Below are 23,693 nucleotides of genomic sequence, written 5' to 3'. Positions count from 1 at the left end.
GATCATAAGATCGACATATTATGTAAAGGAAACATCAGACCCAATCCCTAAACACAGGAAGCACCTGTCTAACTCATAAGGGAGAAAGACGAAAGTACCATAAGCACCACTGACTACGAGTAAGCCAAACAAACCCATCATCAAGGATCGATACTCCCTACCCCGAATCGGAGGTTTGCTTAACCACCAGCAAAGAACTGGCAGAGGCCGACCTACCATTAGGTTGGAAAAACCCTAGGGAGAAAACTCCCAAGATAATCTAAGGCTCATAAGGTCAACTATATCACGCAAACTCAACATTGGTGACCATAGTACCAACTCCTAAGACCACGAAAACTCTACTTCTAGGACACCAGGATCCCGATCCCTAGAATACCATTCAAAAGGCCTCGCCAAGAAAGGGCCCGATAACTCATAGCCTCCGATTAACATAAGGAACTAGTTTTGGACATTTCACCTTCCATGTGCTCAACGCTCATAAGTGTCAGACAACCGAAACTCCATAAATTCCACCTGTCGAGGTCACGGTAAACAAGAACCCACATCCTGAAGAGAAGCATGTGTAATGGACATTGACAAGGTTTGGGATACCCACTTGCTTCTAAACGAGTATTCATATAACAACAACTACCACTCGAGCATAGGAGTTGCACCCCTCGAGGCCCTGTGTGGACAGAGGTGCATATCATCCTCTGTTAGGCTGAGATGGGAGATACCCAGCCGGTAAGATGACAAACGCCCAATAGCACACTCCCTAGACCCAAAATTATTTGAGAAACCACAAAAAAGATAGTCAAAAACCGAACACGACCCCGAACATCGTAATGTCGACAAAAAGAGCTATAGCAGGTTAAAGCCATGGAATCCCAAGTAAGGGATCAGGGTATTCTTAAAGATCTTCCCTCGGGGAAGGATGAATCGATTTGAAAGGAAAGGTAAACTAACTCCCCAATACACCAGACCCTTCGAGATCCTCGCACGGATCGGCCCGGTAGCCTACAAAATCCAATTACCCTCCGAGATTAGTAACGCACACCCTGTATTCCATGTATCGAACCTAGAAAGTGTCTATCGGACAACCCTCTCAGTCCCACTAGACAAGACTAAGGTGAACTAGAACCTCCTAATCATTGATCAGCCTATTAAGACAATGAACCGGAAAGTTAAGTACACAAAACAAAACCACATCCCGATTGTGAAGGTTCGAGAGAGCGCTAGACGTGAGCCGGAATCCACTTGGGAACGCGAAAACCAGATGAATCGAAAGTACCTTCACCTATTCCCGTATTCATGACCCTACCTTCCGAAAGAAATTCGGGACGAAATTCCCTCTAATGGGGGGGGATGATGTCACAACTAGCCTTTTTTGGCTGGAAAATTCCGTCCTCAAGTAAGCAAGGACTATTGTGAGACTTGTGCTAACACTTCTAAGTGTACAATATGAGTTCCTAATGTCCCATATAGTGTTAGAATGCAAATTTCTCCAAGTGTGAGAAATCTCTCCCAAATCTCTCCAAGTATGTGAACTCTCTCCAAGTATATCGAATCTCTCCAAAATCTCTCCAAGAATTTGAAATCTCTCCAAAATCTCTCCAAGTATGTGAAATCTCTCCCAAATCTCTCTCATATGCGAAATCTCTCCATGTATGTGAAATCTCTCCAAGAATGTGAAATCTCTCCCAAATCTCTCCAAGTATGTGAAATCTCTCCCAAATCTCTCCCATGTGCGAAATCTCTCCAATTATGTGAAACCTCTCCCAATTCTCTCCAAGAATGTGAAATCTCTCCTAAATCTCTCCAAGTATGTGAAATCTCTCCCAAATCTCTCACATATGCGAAATCTCTCCAAGAATGTGAAATCTCTCCCAAATCTCTCCACGTATCTCAAATCTATCTCAAATCTCTCTAAGCACCTTCCTTACTCGAAAACAGCTCAAAACCGGAAGAAGAAACCCAAAAGGACCCTCTTGGTCCGGAACCCTCTTGGTCCGGAACCCTCTTGGCCGGAACCCTCCTAGTCCGGAACCTCTTAGTCCGGAATGCCTTCTAAGGGCCAAGAGGAAGCATCTTCGGAACCTCTGAAGTGACGCCGGAAGACTAAGGCTTGCTTCGGAAGGACCTTGCACCGGACGACTTCGCATCTCGGAATGCCTTGGTACGGACCACTGACTCCGCGCCTGAGTTCGAAATTCGAAGTATACACTCCGGAATGTGATGAGCGCCTCCGGAACCTCCCTGTCACCCACTTCGGACCCTCGCAGCTCTAATACTCCCCTCCGGAATTCACCTTTTAGCTCCGGAATGCTAAGAGGAGCTTCAGAATTTATGTTGTGGCTCCGGATTTCACCCCTTCACTCCGGATTTTTGCCATTTACGGACCTTTTTATCATTTTAAGGTATTTTGAGGCCGGGATTCCCCCCAAACTCGTGTTTTTCTTAACTAAGACCCATAATACCTTTATGTTATGCCAAAGTTAATTATTTAAATTATATTTACATAAAATAAAAGTTTAGGATTCAGGAAGATCCTATCCTAAATCAAGATAAAGACAAAGAGGTTGACTTCGTGATTTGACGAAACTCCTATTCCCCATGCAAATCGCAGTATCCCATATCTTACCCACCAAATATACATGCATGGACCAGCAAATCCCCATGCACCAAAGATTCCCTCCCTTTTTCATCCTCAAAGCAACGTCAGTAAGGAGTTTACACTTCACCTTCTCCCACACTTTTCCCATTTTCTCTCAAAAACTCATCTTCAAGCAAGAACAGGGGATCTTGTTGAAAGGAAATTTCTCAACTTCTTCCTGGGAAGTTTTAAGGTAAATTCCTCCACTCATCTAATATTTTATAATATTTCAAGATGAATTCATATTATTTTGCTCATAATAATATGTGATGATCATCCTTAGGAAAACATCCCTCCCAGGGAAGTTCCTCATCTCAGCCAAAGTTTAGGCTTGGAATCTCCACTCCATCATTCCAAACAACTCCTCAACCAACTCAAGGTGAGCTTCATACCCCACCTTTTTCAGTGTTTTAATTTAATGGGGAGAGTACAAGTCAAATCTTGCCTAAATTCTTAAATGATTGCATATATACGTATGTTTGTATGTGTGTGTGAAATATTATTAAATTAATATTTTAGTAATATACTCATGAACGTAAGAATTCTCAATTTCATAAAGAATAGAGGATACTTTGTACAAAAGAGCCTCCCAACTATTGGGTGTGTCCAACTTAACCCCTTTATCTATGCTCTCATGTCTAGAGATATAAGTTATAAAAAGGGATCTTGATAAGTTGACACAATTTCTAGTAATTTTCGAAAAAGGAAACTTTGTGACTCTCTGCAAACTATCAGGGGTATTTTATAAATATTCGATATAAAAGTTTGCGTCAAGAAAATATCAAATGGAGCCTTTATGACAGAAATATTTGCATGTCATAAGCTGCTGTCATAGAACCTCCAAGAACATAAGTAATGTTCTATATGTCATAAAACAGAAAATGCGTGTCATAACCGGCAGTTATAAATTTATATAAATTATAACTTGACACTTTTTCTCTTGACTAAAATACCTCATTTTTCAATAAACGAAAAGGAATGAAGACGAGCACCCAGTTAACGAGCACAATCAACGATATGGAACGAGAACGATATTTCTATTCAATGAGTACGGATTTCATTATTTAACTAACAAATAATGGATCTCTAACGATTGCTCAAAAGGTTGTTAATATTCTAGTCAGACAAACCTCAAAAGTACCTAAATATAAAAATATTAGTGTACGTCTAAGTCCTGTAAGGAGTTATAGCAGAGTCTCCTGGAGGGAGAGCGGGAATTTGTGTATAGATCTATACGGAGTTGACACCCCGCACCTTCGTTGTTCGCTACAGCTAGACAGGCCAGTCTAGGGTGACGATAAACTAGAACTTACGAATATTTTATAGCAGAAAATATAGGATTTTCTGGAGAGCACAATTTTTATACGATTTCGATAACGATAAACTAGAACGCACATTCAATTTTACTCGATAAGAGGAACAAGATTTTCAACCATATTTCCTTTTTGAAAATAAGAGATTTTTCTGGAAACGGTTGATTTTTACTATTCAAAAGAACTATTCTCGGACACAACTCGCTTTCACAAATTACAATACTTTTCAAAGATCACTCCTTATAAGGATGAACAAAAGTAATGACATACACACATATATCCACGATTTTCAAGGCAAGACTCCAAACGATTTCATAGAAAATATCTGATTTTCTGAAAGTACAATGAGAACGATTCTAAACAAGTGTAAACGATTTTATACAAAAATTCTTATGAACTCACCAACTTTTAGTTGACGCTTTTCAAAACGACTTGTATTCTCAGGGATCTAGTAGGTAGGTAACAAGGGATGCTGATGCAAGACCAGTTAGCTGTAGTTTGGACTATTTCCTACTTATGTATCTTTTGTGTAACTCGAAGAACAAGTACGATATGTAAAACATGTAAGTTTGTTATCTCAATGTATGATGTTTGTATTGCTCTGTTTCATTTATATTCAACTATTATGATACTGCACAATGCAGTCACCCGCCTCCGAACGTTTCCGTCGTCTGGTCCGGGGGTGTGACATCTTCGGTGCTGACCAACTCTCAATCGCTTTGATCTTGGAAGGGTCCACGTGTATGCCTTCCTCGCTAACCACGTGACCAAGGAAAGTTACCTTCCTAATCCAGAATTCGCACTTTGAAAACATTGCATAGAGTTTCTCCGCCCTTAATGTTTCTAGCACTAGTCTCAAGTGTTGTCTATGGTCTTCCTCACTCCGAGAGTAGACAAGTATATCATCAATGAACACGATTACAAACTTGTCTAGGAAGGGCGACACACCCGATTCATCAGATCCATGAATACCGTCGGTGCGTTGGTTAGACCAAAGGGCATAACTACAAACTCGTAGTGACCATAGCGAGTTTGGAATGCTGTATTGGGAACATCAGTCTCATGGACTCACAATTGATGGTACCCTGATCTCAGGTCTATCTTTGAGAAATAGCCGGCTCCTTGGAGTTGATCGAAGAGGTCGTCGATTTTGGGTAGGGGATAACGGTTCTTGATGATATGCTTGTTCAGTTCACGATAATATATGCACATCCGAAAGGACCCATCTTTCTTCTTCACAAACAAGATCGGGGCTCCCTAGGGTGAGGAACTTGGTCTTATGAATCCTTTGCTGAGAAGCTCATTGAGCTGGCTGGATAACTCTTGCATTTCTGCCGGCGCTAGACGGTATGGGGATTTAGCTACAGGAGTAGCTCCGAGAATTAAGTCGATAGGGAACTTGACTTGGCGCTCGGGAGGGATTCCGGAAAGATCTTCGGGGAAGACATCAGGAAAGTTGCAGACTTCGGGGATGCTCTCGAGGTCCTTAACTTCCTTCTTTTCGTTAACGGCATGAGCTAGGAATACATGGCACTCCTTTCGCAGATATTTCTGGGTTTGGATGCAGGAAATGATACCAAGGTTTGAGCTGAGTTTATCACCGTAGACTATGAAGGCTTCACCCGAGGGCAGATTAAGGTGGATGGCTTTTTCATAACAAAGGACATCAGCACGATTGGGGCTCAACCAATCCATGCCGACGATGACGTCGAAGCTTTTTATGGAAGCTGGCATAAGATCGATGGGGAAAGAATGGTCGTTTAGGGTAAGGGTACAGCCTATGAATATGTCGTTAGTGCTCTCTTTCTTTCCGTTAGCCATCTCAACGGTAAATGTTTCGGTTAAAGGTTGGGATTAATGCTTGAGTATATTCTTGAATGCATGACTAACAAAACTCCTCTCCGCCCCAGAATCGAAAAGAATGCATGCATAAGACTTGTCATGGAGGAACGTACCCGTAACAACGGTGGGATCAACAACTGCTTCCTCCAGACCCATAGCTAGCATTCTCCTTGTGTTACCAGCTGTTGTTGCTTTGGGGCAATATCTTTTGAAATGTCCGACCTCTCCACAACCATAACAGGCTTGACCAGTGCCCGCTCCAGGAGCCTGATTCGTTGGTTGGACTGGCGTCTTGCAAAATCGGGATGTATGCCCCTTCTTGCCACAGTTATTGCATAACATCTCGCGGCACTGCCCGTGATGATGAAAATTGCACTTGTCACACCTCGGAAGGGTACCATCATATCTACCGGCAGGTGCTTGAGTTGTAGGAATAGCGGCAGGAGTGGTAGCAGCATGAACTGCCACTACTTGTTGTTTCTTGGAGGGCTCCTGTGAAGACTGACCCTTTCGCTTGTTCCAGAACTTTTTCTTCCCACCACTCGCCTTTGGTGGTTCGGTAGCGGCTGCCACTTCATCAAGATCAACCCCGTGATCTATTAGGGTCTGCGCCAGGCACTTGGCGCTGTCAAAAGTGGTAGGCTTGGCAGCCGACACATTTCCTTGAGTTGGGGGCGTCAATCCCCAAATGTACCTTTCTATCTTCTTGCTTTCCGGGGTGACCATTCCCGGACATAGAAGAGCCAGATCGCAGAATCTAGCTGTGTAAGCGGCAATGTCGGAACCCTTCATCTTCAGGTACCAGAGCTCATGCTGTAATTTCTGCATCTCGCCCCTTGGGCAGTACTCAACAAGCATAAGCTCTTTTAATCTTTCCCAACCCATGGAATTCGCTACCGGTAGGGTTAGGGATTTGACTCGACCATTCCACCAGGTCAATGCTCTGTCGGTGAAGGTGCAGGCGGCGAACTTCACCTTGTTGGCCTCCGAACAAGCACAAATTTCGAAAATCGATTCGATCTTTTCGAATCATCGAGTTAAGACAATAACTCCTCCATTGCCGTCGAAGGATTTGGGCTTGGCATTCATGAAGTCTTTATAGGAACAATCCTTCTAATGTCCCTGACCTCCACCAACATTTTGGGGATCTAGTCTACCGCCTAATCCACCCGAGCCACCCGGGTTTATCTGCGATATTGCAGCAGCCACAACGGTCGTAACTGCTGCCTGGAACAATGCAGGATCGAACTGAGGAGGTGGTGGCGGCGGAGGGTCGTTGTTCTTAATATTATGTCTCTTTCTGGGAGGCATATTTTTCTAATAATAATCATGAAGAAGAGGATGGTAAGTCCCCTAGATCTTTAAATCAAGAGATATGAAAAAATATATATCTCAGCCTGATAGATAAAGTGTTCTACTACGCGATAAACAGAGAATGGTTACCAATGAAAGTAAGCTATCGCTAGGAAGAAATAAGTAGCAACACTTGGAATGAATCTCTATACAATATTCGGCTCTAGCTAAAATACTCCTATAGTATTTTAAGTTGTATGCTCTGGTCTATCGATATCTTAATGTATATAGCTTGGTAAGTTTTAGGCTTGCTGCAACACCATGATCACTCCCAGACACATGTTGGTCGTGTCTCAAATAAATATAGTTGATCAGGCTATATTGATCCCAGACATGATTACATAACTATCCAGGTTTAACCACAGTATCCAACATCTAAATACTTTTATTTTGTTCTACTTATGATATTGTTTCTGGTACTTATGTATACTTGTATACTTCTTATAAAATACTTAAATTTTAAAAGTATACTTTTAGTTTAGAGCACTTTGGCCCTTTAGTGTTTATAGTTGTATACCATGTAAAGTTCGGTATACTTAGTTCACTATAAACATGAGCTCTGATACCCATTTGTCACACCCCCAAAACTCCAGGAGGTACCTGTCTACTGATTTCCTGAGAATACAAGCAGTTTTGAAAGAGTATCAGCATAAATCTGGTGAGTTCATAAGCGATGTTTTTGTAATGAAAACCTGTTGCTGACTCTGTAAAAATGTTCTCATGTTTCCAAGAAAATCCAATATTTTCTTTAGTAAAAGTGTGATAATATCACTTCCATCTATGCCCACTTAGTTCATGCTAGCCATGTATAAACCAATATCGAACAGACAGTTGTTTATGTGGATCTGCCCTAAGCCCAAAACCAAACAAGGAACTGGAAATGAGGCAGAAACCACACATTCCACAGTCTATCGAATATTCTCCATGCGTAGCCCTGATGCCTAAACTAAGGAATTATAGAATTAACTATGAATGTTTGTTACTATATCCTGTTGTAGTATAGGAAAAACGTTAGTTTGTATGTTTGGTTACTACCAATCATAGTATGTGTGTATTCTTGTACAAAAACCTTTGTATAGTATGTTCTGTATGAAGCCCTCACTACCACCAGTATGTATAGTATGTTCTATTTGAAAACCCTGGCTACCACCAGTATGTATAGTATGTTTTGTTTGAAAACCCTGGCTACCACCAGTATGTATAGTATGTTCTGTTTGAAAACCCTAGCTACCACCAGTATGTATAGTAGTTTCATTACTTAAAATAAAACTAATGAAGAATGAAATCCCGTAAACAAATGGTTAGTTTATACTATTGTGAGTCGTATAACCATGCTTGATATGACCTAGTGACCTTTACGACGTTCTTTAAGTGTCGGTTAAATGACATTTGTCACCCTAGGCATGCCTGCCTAACTGTAGCTAGCAGTTCAGGTGTGGGATTGTCAGTCCCGAATAGATCTATTCACAAATCTCACGCTCTCCCTCCAGGAGACTCTGGTTATACTATGATAGGATTTAACCTGTACCCCGAAGGGTACATTTGAAGTGTTGTCTCACAATCCTGTATTAACTAGTTTACGTGTAGTTCTGTAACGATCTACTATATTGAAATATGTGTGTATACTATATAAGGTAATAATTATACTTAAATAATTATTAAATGTTGTACTATTATAGTATTGTATATCATAAAGTAAATCTGTCATAGTTTATATGTTTACCCATGTATGTAATCTGAATCAGTAAAAGCTGTATATTGAATTCCCCAAACTATACCCTTTATAGTTTTCTTGAAATGTTATGTACTTGGTTTGTAAATTGTTCTGAAAATTATGCAATTATGTTTCCAAGATAAAAGTGTCCCTTATGCTCAACATAGTACAAAAGGGATAAAATATCTAAATATTTTATAAAACGTGGGAATCGTTTGACTGTATCAATTGCATAAGTTTTAAACTTGTTAGAACCTTTTTGTTTTGGATCACAAAGTCATTTGTGTTTGCCTTGTATTCCCCCCCCCCCCCTTGAAAACATTAAAAATCATAAAAGCGTAGGGGTATGAACTCACTGTTAGTTGTGTACAAGCATCGAAGCAACAAACTGAAATGAAGACCCTCGAGTTGTAGTATGTTGCACTTAACGGAATCCTAATAATAATTAAATACATATATGTATCTAAATTAGTGATTTCGTTAGATAATGTGTTAGAAAAACACTTGCTTTCTGTTAAGGAATGTTACCGGGACTTGATTGAATTGAGGAAAACGGGTTTTCAGTCTAATTCACCGCTTAGGGAGAGTTTGCGGCCGTGAAGGGGGTTTACGGCCGTGAACAACCTCTTGAAGGGTTTACGGCCTTTCAAGATTCGATGAGTGTACGGCCGTAAACGAATTTACGGTCTTTGAAGATTTGAAGATATGAAGTGTGTACAATCGTAAACTCAAGAACAAGGATGTTGGATTCGATGAAAACGCGTTTTAGATGCTCCAAAACAACCGCCGATGGCGATTCTTGATGATTTTCTGAAGAATAAGGGGGTTTTGGGTGTTTACGGTTAAGAGTTTAGAGAGAGAAGGAGAGCGTTTTCAGCCAGAAAAGTGTAAATGAGGGGTAGGGTCTCGTATTTATAGGGGTTTTTCATGGTCGGTGGTGGGGTCCACCTGTCGTTGGCCGTAAACGAGTGTACGGCCGTAAACGAGTTTACGGCCGTGAACTCCAGTCAGGCCGTGAACTGATGTCTTGTTCGAAGGAAAACTCGAAATTTCGCGTGGTTTTGGTCCCGACTCATATGTAAAGTTCAATTAAATGAACTTTCAAACCAAAGGAATTCGACGGAACTTAATAAAATTCAAATTTTATTAATGGAATTTGGATAACGGTAACGGAAAAAGGTTCGGGTTGTCACATCATCCCCCTGTTAGAGGGAATTTCTTCCCGAAATTCAAACATAGAATACAAATCATGGACTCGGAAAAACATGAGGGTATTTCTGTTTCATTGAATCTTCGCGGTCCCAAGTGAATTCAGGTCCCCGCTTGGTATTCCAGCGAACCTTCATTATCGCGATACGGCTTTGTTTCATTCGTTTGACTTCCCGATCCATGAATTCTACGGTTTCTTCCACGAAGTGGAAGTTCTCGTCTAGTTCGATCTCATCGAGGGGTATCACAAGTGTCTCATCGGACAGACACTTCTTTAGGTTCGACACGTGAAAGACGGGATGTAGGTTGCTAAGTTCTCGTGGTAGACGAAGTTGTATGCTACGGGACCGATCCTAGCGAGGATCTCGAATGGTCCTATGTATCTCGGATTCAGCTTTCCACGCTTTCCGAAGCGTATCATGCCTTTCCAGGGTGAGACCTTCAACAGGACGCGGTCACCAACCTGGAATTCTAAGGGTTTTCGTCTCTTATACGCGTAGCTCTTTTGTCTATCTCTTGAAGCCTTTAGTCGTTCTCGGATTTGTATGATCTTTTCAGTAGTTTCTCGGACGATTTCTGGGCCTGTGAGAGTGCTATCGTGGACTTGACCCTTGACTAGCTGTGTGTCACCCACCATAGCCCAGCACATAGGGGATCTACACTTACGGCCATAGAGGGCTTCGAACGACGCCACCTTGATGCTGGTATGGTAGCTATTGTTGTAAGAGAATTCGACCAAGGGCAAATGAGTATCCCATGACGTGCCAAATTCGATGATGCAGGCTCTCAACATGTCTTCCAATGTTTGAATGGTCCTCTCACTCTGCCCATCGGTCTGTGGATGGTAAGATGTGCTCATATCCAGCTTAGTTCCAAGAGCCTTCTGCAGTGACTGCCAAAATCTCAAGGTAAACATGCTATCTCGATCGGAGATAACGGATACAGGTACACCATGCAGGCGGACTATATCTCGAAGGTAGATTCGTGTCAGTCACTCCATTTTAAAGTTTTCTTTGATTGGCAGGAAGTGGGCGGATTTAGTTAGTCAATCGACAATTACCCAGATGGCGTCGTGCCCACTCGGAGACTTGGGCAACTTAGTGATGAAGTCCATCGTAATCCTTTCCCACTTCCACTCAGGTATTTCTGGTTGCTGGAGTAGACCTGAGGGCTTTTGATATTCCACCTTCACCTTGGCACAAGTCAGGCACTTACCCACGAAGGTAGCGATCTCCGCTTTCATGTTCGGCCACCAATAGAGTTGTTTGAGATCCAGATACATCTTATCTGAACCTGGGTGAACGGAGTATCTAGTCTTGTGAGCTTCGTTCATGACAACCTCCCTGTAACCGCCGTACTTCGGGGTCCAGATCCGGTTCATAAAATAGTAAACTCTGTCTCCTTTGACCTCTAAGTTCTTTTCCATTCCCCGCAAGGCTTCATCCGACATGTTTTCTGGTTTTAAGGCTTCCAACTGAGCCTCTCTGATTTGAACGGATAGATGGGAATGGATGGTCATTGACAGTGCCTTCACTCTACGACCTGAATACTCTTTTCGGCTGAGGGCATCCACACCCACATTGGCCTTGTCGGGATGATAGCGTATTTCGCACTCGTAATCACTTAGTATATCTACCCATCGCCGTTGTCTCATGTTCAACTCTTTCTGATCGAAGATATGTTGTAGTGTGACAACCCGATATTTCAAATCAATGTAATGACCTAAAAAGTCAAGAATTTTAATCTCTTTTGATATAATGAAATTAGCGTCAAAAATAAAATGTCAAAAGTCTTTATTGGGTTGCCTAAAATGATAGTTATCATGTCAAGGTTTTCAGAACTATAAAGAACACTAAAATCCGAGTTATAACGAAGAAGTTATGACCAACCTAAGATTCACAACAAACCCGTCAGTACGATTAAACGTAAAACACGAAGTTTTAATAAAATACTTTTTAACCTTAAGTATCTAAATAAAAGTCGTAGATATCATTAAACCGTGAACATACATAAAAAGAACGCCCAAATCTGACTTCATATGAGGAAGTTATGATTTTTTGAAGTTTCAGATATAGCAGTAGACAGCTAAAAACTCGAAATAGTGATCGAGGGATTTTTGACCGAAACAATCTAAAGGAGAATCGAAGATCTCAACAATAGTAGCGCAACGGTAAAAAGTCTGACGAAAACGGGCGTCGGATGAAGAAGTTATGGATTTATGACGGAGTTTTCGTGTCCCGGCCTGTTAAAAATAATTAATTCAAAATAAATTCAAAATTAGTCAACGAAATATAAACGAGAGTTGTAGAGCATATTCTCACCTACGCGTGCATATATAGAACGTCGAAAACGGAGCTCGTACGCAGAAGTTACGGATTTTACAAGTCCGAGACACAAAATCTGAGGCTGTTAGGCTGGCCACGATGTGGCACAGATGGCCACGGCGTGGGGCCCTGATTGATGGGTTTTCAGGCTTGGCAGCAGACGTCTTGTCCATGGAAGAGGATAGGATCGACTCCACGACGTGGGCAACCCTTTTGCCACGACGTGGGGCCCAAAAATTAGGCTATAAATAGAGCTCAAGGGGTTCCGGGTTTCATTGTTCAATTCTCTTCTTTCTCGTGCCGAAGCTCTGCGTTTTAACACCCGAAGCCATCCCGAAGCCCCGGTCTTCGCATCCAAGTTCCGAGGGAAGGTCTTACACTCTCGAGAATTCCCGAGAATCCCGAGAAAACCCGCTTTCTCATGTCGAAGTTCTGCTCGGTTTTCATCTCACTATCTTCACTCTATCAAGTGAGTTCATACCCCTATAACTACGTTTTCAAATCCTTTGTAAATGCTTTTATACACTTTAAAGGGGGGGGGGGGGAATACAAGTAAACACACGATTATCCTCGTGTGAATAACATAAATCTTTTGCTATACTTTTTGTTAAAATCAATCATATGTGATTTATAACTATCATACGAAAACGTTCTCATACAACATATCATGATAACACTTTGTCTTTTTGGAGTGAAACATGTTGTTATATATATATATATATCAAACACTTTATTTATATTTCGGGTATAAATGTTCAATAATGTTATTACAAATGTTATACTTACATACAAAGTCGACACTACACTAGGGTTTATCATACAAACGAATCACACATTCAAACTATAATAGGTATGGTTTGCTGGATATTCATGAGATTTTATATACTATAAGTACTAAATCAAGGAAATACTTTCATATACAAGAACGAATGGACTTTTCATACGTAAATCTATTTGATACTAAGTTTTGTGAGAAATTCAACTTCACGTACTTTCAAGTATGCAGTTAAAGTCCTGTATTATATACCATAATCTCTTGTAGGGAGAGCGTGATACTTGTGTATAGATCTATACGGGATTGACAATCCCGCACCTAAACTGTTAGCTACAGTTAGAGTAGCAAGTCTGGGGTGACAATCGTCATAACATTCCAACTCCTGAAAAACGTTGTTACGGGCAGTCTGGGTCAATAGCATGGTTATAAAACTCACATGGAGTATTAAAAACATGTTGATTTACGGGGTTATCAAATGCCTTGGTGATTTTATACATACATAAATCTACTATTCTAGGCATGAAAAACACTTTTGCATTTCAGTTTTGGAACTTTTAAACTACTACACATTTATGGAAAAACATTGGATTTCTAGAAGCAAACATTCAAATCAGACGGGTCTTGGTAGAAGACTACTTTTATACTAGTAGGAAATATGGGATTTGCTAGGAGTTTTCAAACATCTACAAACAATTTCATTCAGATTTATACAAACATTAACATTAAATACTTATGAACTCACCAGCTTAAATGATGATCTACTCTTTCAAATCTACTTGTATTTCTCAGGGATTCAGTAATACAGGTAAACTTCAGCTTTTGGAGAAGTGACGCTAAGGCGTCAGTTTAAAACTCATTTCGTCATCATATTGTAATTTGTTTTGAAACAAGTATCATTCAACAATGTAACTTTTAAATTATATATATGATGGTTGTTTTACTTTCTTTACTATCTATTTAACTGTTACGATACTACATGAAGTCATCCGCCCTCGAACGATTCCGCCGTTCTGGTTTGGGGGTGTGACAGATTGGTATCAGAGCATTGTTTATAGTGAACTAAGTATATCGAACCACATAAGATATACAAACTATAAATGCATAGGGACTAAAACTCTCTGACAAAACGTTTTTACACCTAAACCGCGTTTCATGTAGCTTGAATTATTTGGGTCATAAAAGCACAAATACATGCATACAACGAGTCAATTTTCATAGTTAGAACTATACAAGAAGTATTAAGACGAGTTGGACACTACGACTAGGCCTCGGAATATGTAATCGGATTTGGGACGAATATAGCATGTTCAACTATACTTATCCGAGATCGGACTAATGTATGTCGAGGAATGGTCGTAGTGAGCAACAAGTCAAAACTTACCAAAATGACACTAGTATCGAACATACAAACTTAAATACTATAGGAGTATTTGGTAAATACAATAGTTTAACTTACATGTTTAGATTTACATCTTTTTTTTAAAATTTTTAAGACAATTCTCATACCTCTATTCTCGTACATACACAATGGCTGGATTCTATCCACCAGGGGATCCCTACTACCCGAATCAGGGCAATGGAGGATGGATAGAGGAGGACCCCGAAGAGGATGAGGAACCTATAGAGTTGGAGGAAAGGGATGACTCTGGGACAGACTCAAAACCAGAAGTAATCAACCCACCAGTCGCTCAACCTCCCACAATTAGGAGAAACTTTCAGGGACCAACTCCTATTTGGGGAAGTCACCTTCACCATTGGAGCCAACAACAAGGATTACGTCCTCCCTACGGTATGTGTTGGGACTTCTACGACGTCAGGGATGGAGGTTCAGCCGACCGAGCACTCCCATTCATAGTGGGCAAACTAGCTAACCAGTCCTATCAATCCGGGGTTCAAGCCAACCGGATTCGGGAAGTCAACGTGGAAGTACAAGTTCACACTTCCGACATCCGTCGACTGGACAGGTTGCAGGATGTAACGCCCGTGTTTCTAGGCTAGGCATTAATATTGACATAATGGTCTAGGTTAACCTTTGTGACTCATTTTGGAGAAATGAAAAGGAATTATGTGAATATTATGTGTTTTATGTGTTTTATGCTTAATTACTAGGAGTTAAATAATTAAGAATAAAAATGAGCGTCAAAAATAAATATTAGATAAAGCCGATATCTATTAAGAAAGTTGTAGTGGTCGTGACAAGGATTACAGATATATAAAGAATGCCGAAATCCGAGTTATAACGAAGAAGTTATGACCTGTCGAAGTTTCGCGATAAACCGGCACGGTGCCGAATGTCGTAAAAAGTGAGTTTTTGATAAACTACTTTTTAGCATTAGTAATCTAAACGAAACTCATAGTGCTCGTTAAACCGAGAGTATGTATAAAAAGAACGCCCAAATCTAACTTCGTATGAGGAAGTTATGATTTTTCGAAGTTTCAGCTTAGCAGTAGACAGCTAAAAACTCGAATTTTAGATCGAGTGATTTTTAGCCGACACAACCTAAACGAGAATCGAAGGTCTCGTCATTAGTAGCACAACGGTAAAAAGTCTGACGAAAACGGACGTCGGATGAAGAAGTTATGAATTTTTAACGGATTTCCTGGCTCGGTCTGTTAAAAATAATAATATAAAAATTAAAGTCAAAATTAGCCGACGAAGTCTAAACGGAAGTTGTAGAGCGTAATTTTACCTACGCGTGCATATAATGAACGTCAAAAAAGGAGCTCGTATGCGAAAGTTATGGATTTTAGAAGTTTTTGCACAAAAACCGAGAAAATTCGCATAGTCACAATTTGCCACGTCACCCTCGCTTAGAAAGTGCCACGTGTCCGATATGGTGAGTCAGGCGAGCCACGTGTCCGAGCTGCTGAGTCATCCGAGCACCTGATCTATCCGAAGTGGTCCAATAGCGGTGCGACACGTACTCTCTTCCCTCGTGTCCAAAACCTCGCAAGAATGCTACGGATCCCCCCTACTTCGGACTAGACCTCGGTCCAATCAGGAGAGGACAGCGAGGCCTTCGCACGTGCAGCCACCTGCGCACCCTCGCCTGCGGACCCCACCACCAGAACCGACTTCGGACCGAGGCTTCGGTCCAATCACAAGAAGCCAGCAGCCACTCGCACGTGAAACCCTCGTGCGAGCCATCACCTGCGAGCTTCGGATCTGCGACGCATGGCTTCTTCTCAGTGGTTGGATCAGGAGGCTCGCCCCTATAAATAGAAGGGTGCGAGACCTCCCGAGGGTATTTTGAAAACTTGTCACTTTTAGCCCCTAAACCCATATTTCTTTCATATTAACATCCCCCAAAGCCCCGATATCAATTATAAGCCCCGGAATACGCCACGAAGTGCCCGTGAAGCCAGGAAAATTTATCTTTTCGGTTTCGAAGCCCGACTTTTGCAGAGCCCGGTTTCTCAATAAAACTTCCGGTTTTATTAAAAACGATCGTTTTAGGAAACGAATTGCTGCCCGATTTTCATTAAATCAGGTGAGTGTGTAGTTACTTTCACCTTACACATAGATATGAAGTATTTTACATAAAATACGTGTTGTGTGAATATATATTGTTTGTTTATTTGAGATGGGTGTTGAAGGAATGATTTATACAGGTTTTTAAATAATTTAAACTGTATATGTATTTTTATCTACGAAAAATGTTGGGTAAAACATGGGTAGATGAAATAGTGGGTGTGATGAAAGGTGAGTTGGATAAAGGAGATGATCAGTAATATTGATCATGAGTTGAGGGTGAATGGTGAAATTTGAGAGAATCACTTACCCAAAATGTTGGCCCCCATCATTCAGCAGAGTATGGATGACAACCATGGACTATTCTAGACAGTCTGTGGAACACTAGCAGACCCGCAACCTGTAGGTGTAATGAACTATAAGTTCATTTGATGTGCTCTAAAAACCCATTGACATGTATTGTAGGGGGGAATACCTGTAAATAATACTGTCAATAAATGAGAGCTATGAACTTAGAACATGTTGAATAAACCTTGGCAGCTATGGACTTAGTGCCTGTTGTATAAACCCCGATGATGAGGTGACTTTGTGTCTATTCCATAGGATGAATCCTTAGGAAGGAGTGATAGTTGATTCTTAGGGTAAACCCTTAAGAAATAAATAAGATAATGGGGTTGGGGTAATTCGGTTGATTGATTGATGTTTAAGCATATTAAATTATGTATTGTGGGTTGAAAACCCTATATGCTCACCAGGCCTCCAAGCCTGACCCACTCAGCTTTTTATGATTACAGGTAGTGGACCCCGAGCATAGTCGGATGATGACGATGACTGATTTATGGATTATAGGCCAGTAGTTATAAATAATTGTTGTAAGGCTTATAATGTCTTGTTTATGCTTTTGATCTGTATCGGAACATGACATCCCGTGGTTTTAATATAAAAGGAAATTATATATTTCTTAAAGAAAGGTTTTGACAAACTTTTATCATGTTTTGTTTTTGGGGAACAATTCCGCAATATCTTTTAAAAAGATTCTCTGACTTTATTTTAAAAAGCATAAATTAAATCGGTCTTTTCTGGCCGAGAAATTAGGGGATGTCACAGTTGGTATCAGCGCATTAGTTTAAGCGAACTAGGAAATTTGTAGGATTTCTAGACTTAAACTTAGAATGCTAAGCGATGATTGTGAGTTGAGTGTGTCTCTTATATTTTAGGAAAGATGCCTAAATTGCTTTTATGTGCTAAATGCTATATGTTTGCCATATATGCCATTATTTGTTCGGATTTATGGTCTGTTGCCGACCGGATCTGGAAACCTTATGTGTGTAGGATTCTAAACGTATGACTACGATATTAGAACTAACATATAAACGTTTCGGAGTATTAACAAAGACTTAACGTCTAACGAAAATGAAGATCTAAATTCACCTACGATTGGTGTATAGATCGAAATGACGAGTACTCAAAGTGGGTTCGGAAGCGATAATCCACATCCTGAGCCAATCACGATGGATGGGGTGCAGGCAATGGTGCATACGATGTTGGATCAACAGATGGAAGAAACAAAAAGTTTACTTCAACAAAGTAAGGGTGAACTTACTATGCCAGTACGTCAGGCATCTGTTCTTGAGGCAACTCTTAGGGTTGCCAAGTCTGTTGAAGATATGATCAATGACAGGACCGCCAACAAGATTGAAGTTGGCAAGAAGAGGAAATTTGAGGGGTCTTCAAGGCCCAACAAGAGCAACATATCCTCAAAGTCTGGCAAAAGAGGAGGTAAAGGAAATTGGTGCGGGAAGTGCAAAAATAAACACTCTGGGGATTGTGACAGGAAGGTGAAGTGCTTTAGGTGTGGAGAAATAGGGCATTACGCTAATAAGTGTACGATTCCCAAGGAGGTGTGTTATGTATGTAAAGAAGAAGGCTATATTTCTAAGAACTGTCCGAAGAACAATGAAGTAACAAGGCCAAGTGCACCATCAACGCCAAAGGAATTTCAGGATATCCTTGACGAAGCGATTGATAACGCTAGGAAGTAGAAGTAAAGACTTGATACCCGAAGATCAAGTTACGAAGTAGTAATGTGAATAGTAACAAGTGGTTTAGCCTATTAGAGGCATAGTATAGGGTAAACTTGAACCTTTGTGTAATCGTTTCAAGGAAATAATATAAACCCTGGTTTTGTCATCTGATTAATGGAATGGTTGGTGTAATTTTTGAAGTTATCCCAATCGTCTGGAATTTCCATCACCAACCAAGTTGAAGCAGAATTGATGATTGAAGATACGTATGGAAGAAGTCCTAGTAGAGTCTAGGAAAATTTTATGATTAATTGGACACATTCGTATGTGTTGAATTGTTTTGTGATTTTAGGACTTGGGGACTGCGAGACCGTACTTGGGACGAGTATGAGTAGGTGTGAATAGTAGTAGAGATCTATACTACTAGAAGCACATGACTCACACTTGGATCAGGGAAAGTCACAAGGTTACAAAGAAACTAGTAAATGATTCCGTCTTATTCTAGTCTGTCGTTACCATCGTTTCGGTAATGACTAAGAAGATGATTGTTATTCCAACCTTAGAGGTCATATCGAATCGAGTCCGACTAAGATGAGTTTATTATGTGGTTCAGAGAACCAAGTTCGATGTAGTATTTGACTTAAGCCAGAAGATTGAAGTGAGAAATGATCAAAGCGATCAATAGAAGTATCACATTCATTATTAAAGAAGTTGGTAGTTAGAAATGATACATGTTGAAATGTGATTGTATCACATTAGAACATGAAGGAAGGTATAGTTTGTTCCGAAATTTATCCCTAGGAGATCTGAGTCTAAGTAGTGCAGTATACAATGAGAGATCATTAGAACATGACCCATCGGTCTGTTACAATAAACGAAGGAAAATACTTATTCTAAGAAGAAGAAGGAGTCCTCAATAAGGATTTATTTTGTAACTCGAAGGTTACGATTGAAAGTCCTATGGAGATCTGAAGCTTTTTAGGATTAGCTGGATATTATCGCTAATTTATCCAAGGCTTTTCTTCGATCGCGACTCCATTAACAGCTTTGACCCACAAAGGAGCTGTCTATACTTGGAATAAGAAGCATAGGAAGCTTTGAGAAGTCAAAGAAAAAGTTGTGTGAAGCACCGATTCTTTCGTTACCTGAAGGAGTTGATGACTTCACATTTTATAGTAATGCCTCTAGAGTTGGGTTAGGTTGTGTTCTGACCCAAAGGGATAAAATGATAGCGTATGCATCGAGGCAATTGAAAGAGCATGAAAAGAACTACCCCACTCATGGTCTGGAGTTGGCAGTGGTAGTATTCGCCTTAAAGGTATGGAGAAGGAATTGAACATGAGGCAACGACGCTGGCTAAAGTTACTCAAGGACTACGACTGTGAGATACTTTACCACCCTGGTAAAGCAAATGTTGTTGCTAATGCTCTCAGTCGGAAGGTAAATCTTGAAAAGAAAAGGCCAAGAGCGTTGAGAATTGAAGTTGTCTCGACAGTTGTGGAAAGTATAAAGAAAGCTCAAGAGGAAGCTTTAGAGAGAAATGACCGAAAGGAGGAACGTTTGGGCAAAACGTTGGTGTTTGATATAAACGGTCAAGGACAGAAGGTATTCAAAGATAGGATTTGGGTACCTAAGGCGGGAAGAGTAAGAGATCTTCTGATGGAAGAAGCTCACAAAACCATGTACTCGATTCAGCCCGGCAGTACGAAAATGTATAGGGATCTAAAACGCTATTACTAGTGGCCGACGATGAAGCTCGATGTTTCTAAGTATGTGGCCGAGTGTGTAACTTGTGCTAGGGTTAAGGCACAACATCAGAAACCGTATGGGAGTTTAGAACCTTTACCTATACCCATGGGTAAATGGGAAGATATCACTATGGATTTTGTGACTAAACTGCCCAGAACAAGGAATGGTCACGACATGATTTAGGTGGTCGTTGATCGCTTCACTAAGAGTGCGCATTTCATAGCAGCCAACGAGAAATGGTCTATGGATAAACTTGCGAATTCTTATGTGAAAGAAATTGTGAGGCTTCACGGTGTTCCGTTAACGATTGTATCCGATCGTAACAGCCGTTTTACCTCAAGGTGTTGGAGGAGTCTGTAAGAGGAATTGGGTACCAAGTTGTGTTTGAATACGGCTTACCATCCGCAAACCGATGGTCAGAGCGAATAAACGATTCAAACATTGGAGGATATGCTGAGAACATGTACCCTGGAATTCCAAGGTAACTGGGATGAACATTTACCTTTAGTAGAATTTTTCTAGGGTAATAGTTTCCACTCAAGCCTCAAGATGGCACCTTATCACGCTTTGTATGGGGAAAAGTGTTGAATGCCGTCATGGTGACTGGAAGCTGGGGAAAAGCAGCTTATGGGACTTGAAATAGTTAATCAGACTGATGGAACGTTGAAAGTGATTAGGGAAAGGATGTTAGCTGCTCAAAAGAGCTATGCTGACAAGAAAAGACAACCGATATCATTCGAAGTTGGAGATTCGGTTTTACTTAAAGTCTCGTCGTGGAAGGGACTTATAAGGTTTGGTAGAAGCGGAAAGTTGAGTCCAAGGTTTATTGGACCATTTAAAGTTCTTCGGAGGATCGGGAATCAAGCTTACAAGCTAGAATTACCGGAAGAACTGGAGGGTATTCATAACACATTTCGTGTGTGTTATTTGAGGAAGTTCACGGGAGGTGTGCCCGACATAATTCCCATTTCTGAATTAAGGTTGGATGAGAGCAAGAGGTTAATTGGAGAACCTGAGGCAATCGTTGACCGTAAGACTATGAAGTTGCGACGCAAAATGGTTGATTTAGTGCTTGTGTGCCGGAACCATACGAATGGACCAAATCTCACCTGGGAAACGGAGAGTGACATGGTGAGTCGCTACCCGTAGTTGTTTGTCGTTGTCTGATTCCGGGGACGGAATCATCCTAAGGGGGAGAGAGTTGTAACGCCCGTGTTTCTAGGCTAGGCATTAATATTGACATAATGGTCTAGGTTAACCTTTGTGACTCATTTTGGAGAAATGAAAAGGAATTATGTGAATATTATGTGTTTTATGTGTTTTATGCTTAATTACTAGGAGTTAAATAATTAAGAATAAAACTGAGCGTCAAAAATAAATATTAGATAAAGCCGATATCTATTAAGAAAGTTGTAGTGGTCGTGACAAGGATTACGGATATATAAAGAATGCCGAAATCCGAGTTATAACGAAGAAGTTATGACCTGTCGAAGTTTCGCGATAAACCGGCACGGTGCCGAATGTCGTAAAAAGTGAGTTTTTGCTAAACTACTTTTTAGCCTTAGTAATCTAAACGAAACTCGTAGTGCTCGTTAAACCGAGAGTATGTATAAAAAGAACGCCCAAATCTAACTTCGTATGAGGAAGTTATGATTTTTCGAAGTTTCAGCTTAGCAGTAGACAACTAAAAACTCGAATTTTTGATCGAGTGATTTTTAGCCGACACAACCTAAACAAGAATCGAAGTTCTCGTCATTAGTAGCACAACGGTAAAGAGTCTGACGAAAACGGACGTCGGATGAAGAAGTTATGAATTTTTAACGGATTTCCTGTCCCGCTCTGTTAAAAATAATAATATCAAAATTAATATCAAAATTAGCCGACGAAGTCTAAACAGAAGTTGTAGAGTGTAATTTTACCAACGCGTGCATATAAAGAACGTCAAAAACGGAGCTCGTATGCGAAAGTTATGGATTTTAGAAGTTTTTGCACAAAAACCGAGAAAATTCGCATAATCACGATTTGCCAGGTCACCCTCGCTTAGAAAGTGCCACGTGTCCGAAATGGTGAGTCAGGCGAGCCACGTGTCCGAGCTGCTGAGTCATCCGAGCACCTGATCTATCCGAAGTGGTCCAATAGCGGTGCGACACGTACTCTCTTCCCTCGTGTCCGAAACCTCGCAAGAATGTCACGGATCCCCCCTACTTCGGACTAGACTTCGGTCCAATCAGGAGAGGACAGCGAGGCCTTCGCACGTGCAGCCACCTGCGCACCCTCACCTGCGGACCCCACCACCAGATCCGACTTCGGACCAAGGCTTCGGTCCAATCACAAGAAGCCAACAGCCACTTCGCACGTGCAACGCTCGTGCGAGCGATCACCTGCGAGCTTCGGATCTGCGACGCATGGCTTCTTCTCAACGGTTGGATCAGGAGGCTCGCCCCTATAAATAGAAGGGTGCGAGACCTCCCGGGGGTATTTTGAAAACTTGTCACTTTTAGCCCCTAAACCCATATTTCTTTCATATTAACATCCCCCGAAGCCCCGGTATCAATTATAAGCCCCGGAATACGCCACGAAGTGCCCGTGAAGCCCGGAAAATTTATCTTTTCGGTTTCGAAGCCCGACTTTTGCAGAGCCCGGTTTCTCAATAAAACTCCTGGTTTTATTAGAAACGATCGTTTTAGGAAACGAATTGCTGCCCGATTTTCATTAAATCAGGTGAGTGTGTAGTTACTTTCACCTTACACATAGATATGAAGTATTTTACATAAAATACGTGTTGTGTGAATATATATTGTTTGTTTATTTGAGATGGGTGTTGAAGGAATGATTTATACAGGTTTTTGAATAATTTAAACTGTATATGTATTTTTATCTACGAAAAATGTTGGGTAAAACATGGGTAGATGAAATAGTGGGTGTGATGAAAGGTGAGTTGGATAAAGGAGATGATCAGTAATATTGATCATGAGTTGAGGGTGAATGGTGAAATTTGAGAGAATCACTTACCCAAAATGTTGGCCCCCGTCATTCAGCAGAGTATGGATGACAACCATGGACTTTTCTAGACAGTCTGTGGAACACTAGCAGGCCCGCAACATGTAGGTGTAATGAACTATAAGTTCATTTGATGTGCTCTAAAAACCCATTGACATGTATTGTAGGGGGAATACCTGTAAATAATACTGTCAATAAATGAGAGCTATGAACTTAGAACATGTTGAATAAACCTTGACAGCTATGGACTTAGTGCCTGTTGTATAAACCCCGGTGATGAGATGAC

The sequence above is a fragment of the Lactuca virosa genome, chromosome 8, assembly GCF_052849685.1.
Source record: "Lactuca virosa cultivar CGN04683 chromosome 8, Lactuca_virosa_CGN04683_v6, whole genome shotgun sequence".
In the NCBI taxonomy this organism is placed as follows: domain Eukaryota; kingdom Viridiplantae; phylum Streptophyta; class Magnoliopsida; order Asterales; family Asteraceae; genus Lactuca; species Lactuca virosa.
The sequence above is the reverse complement of the archived record's forward strand: the minus strand, read 5'-3'. Positions refer to the sequence as shown.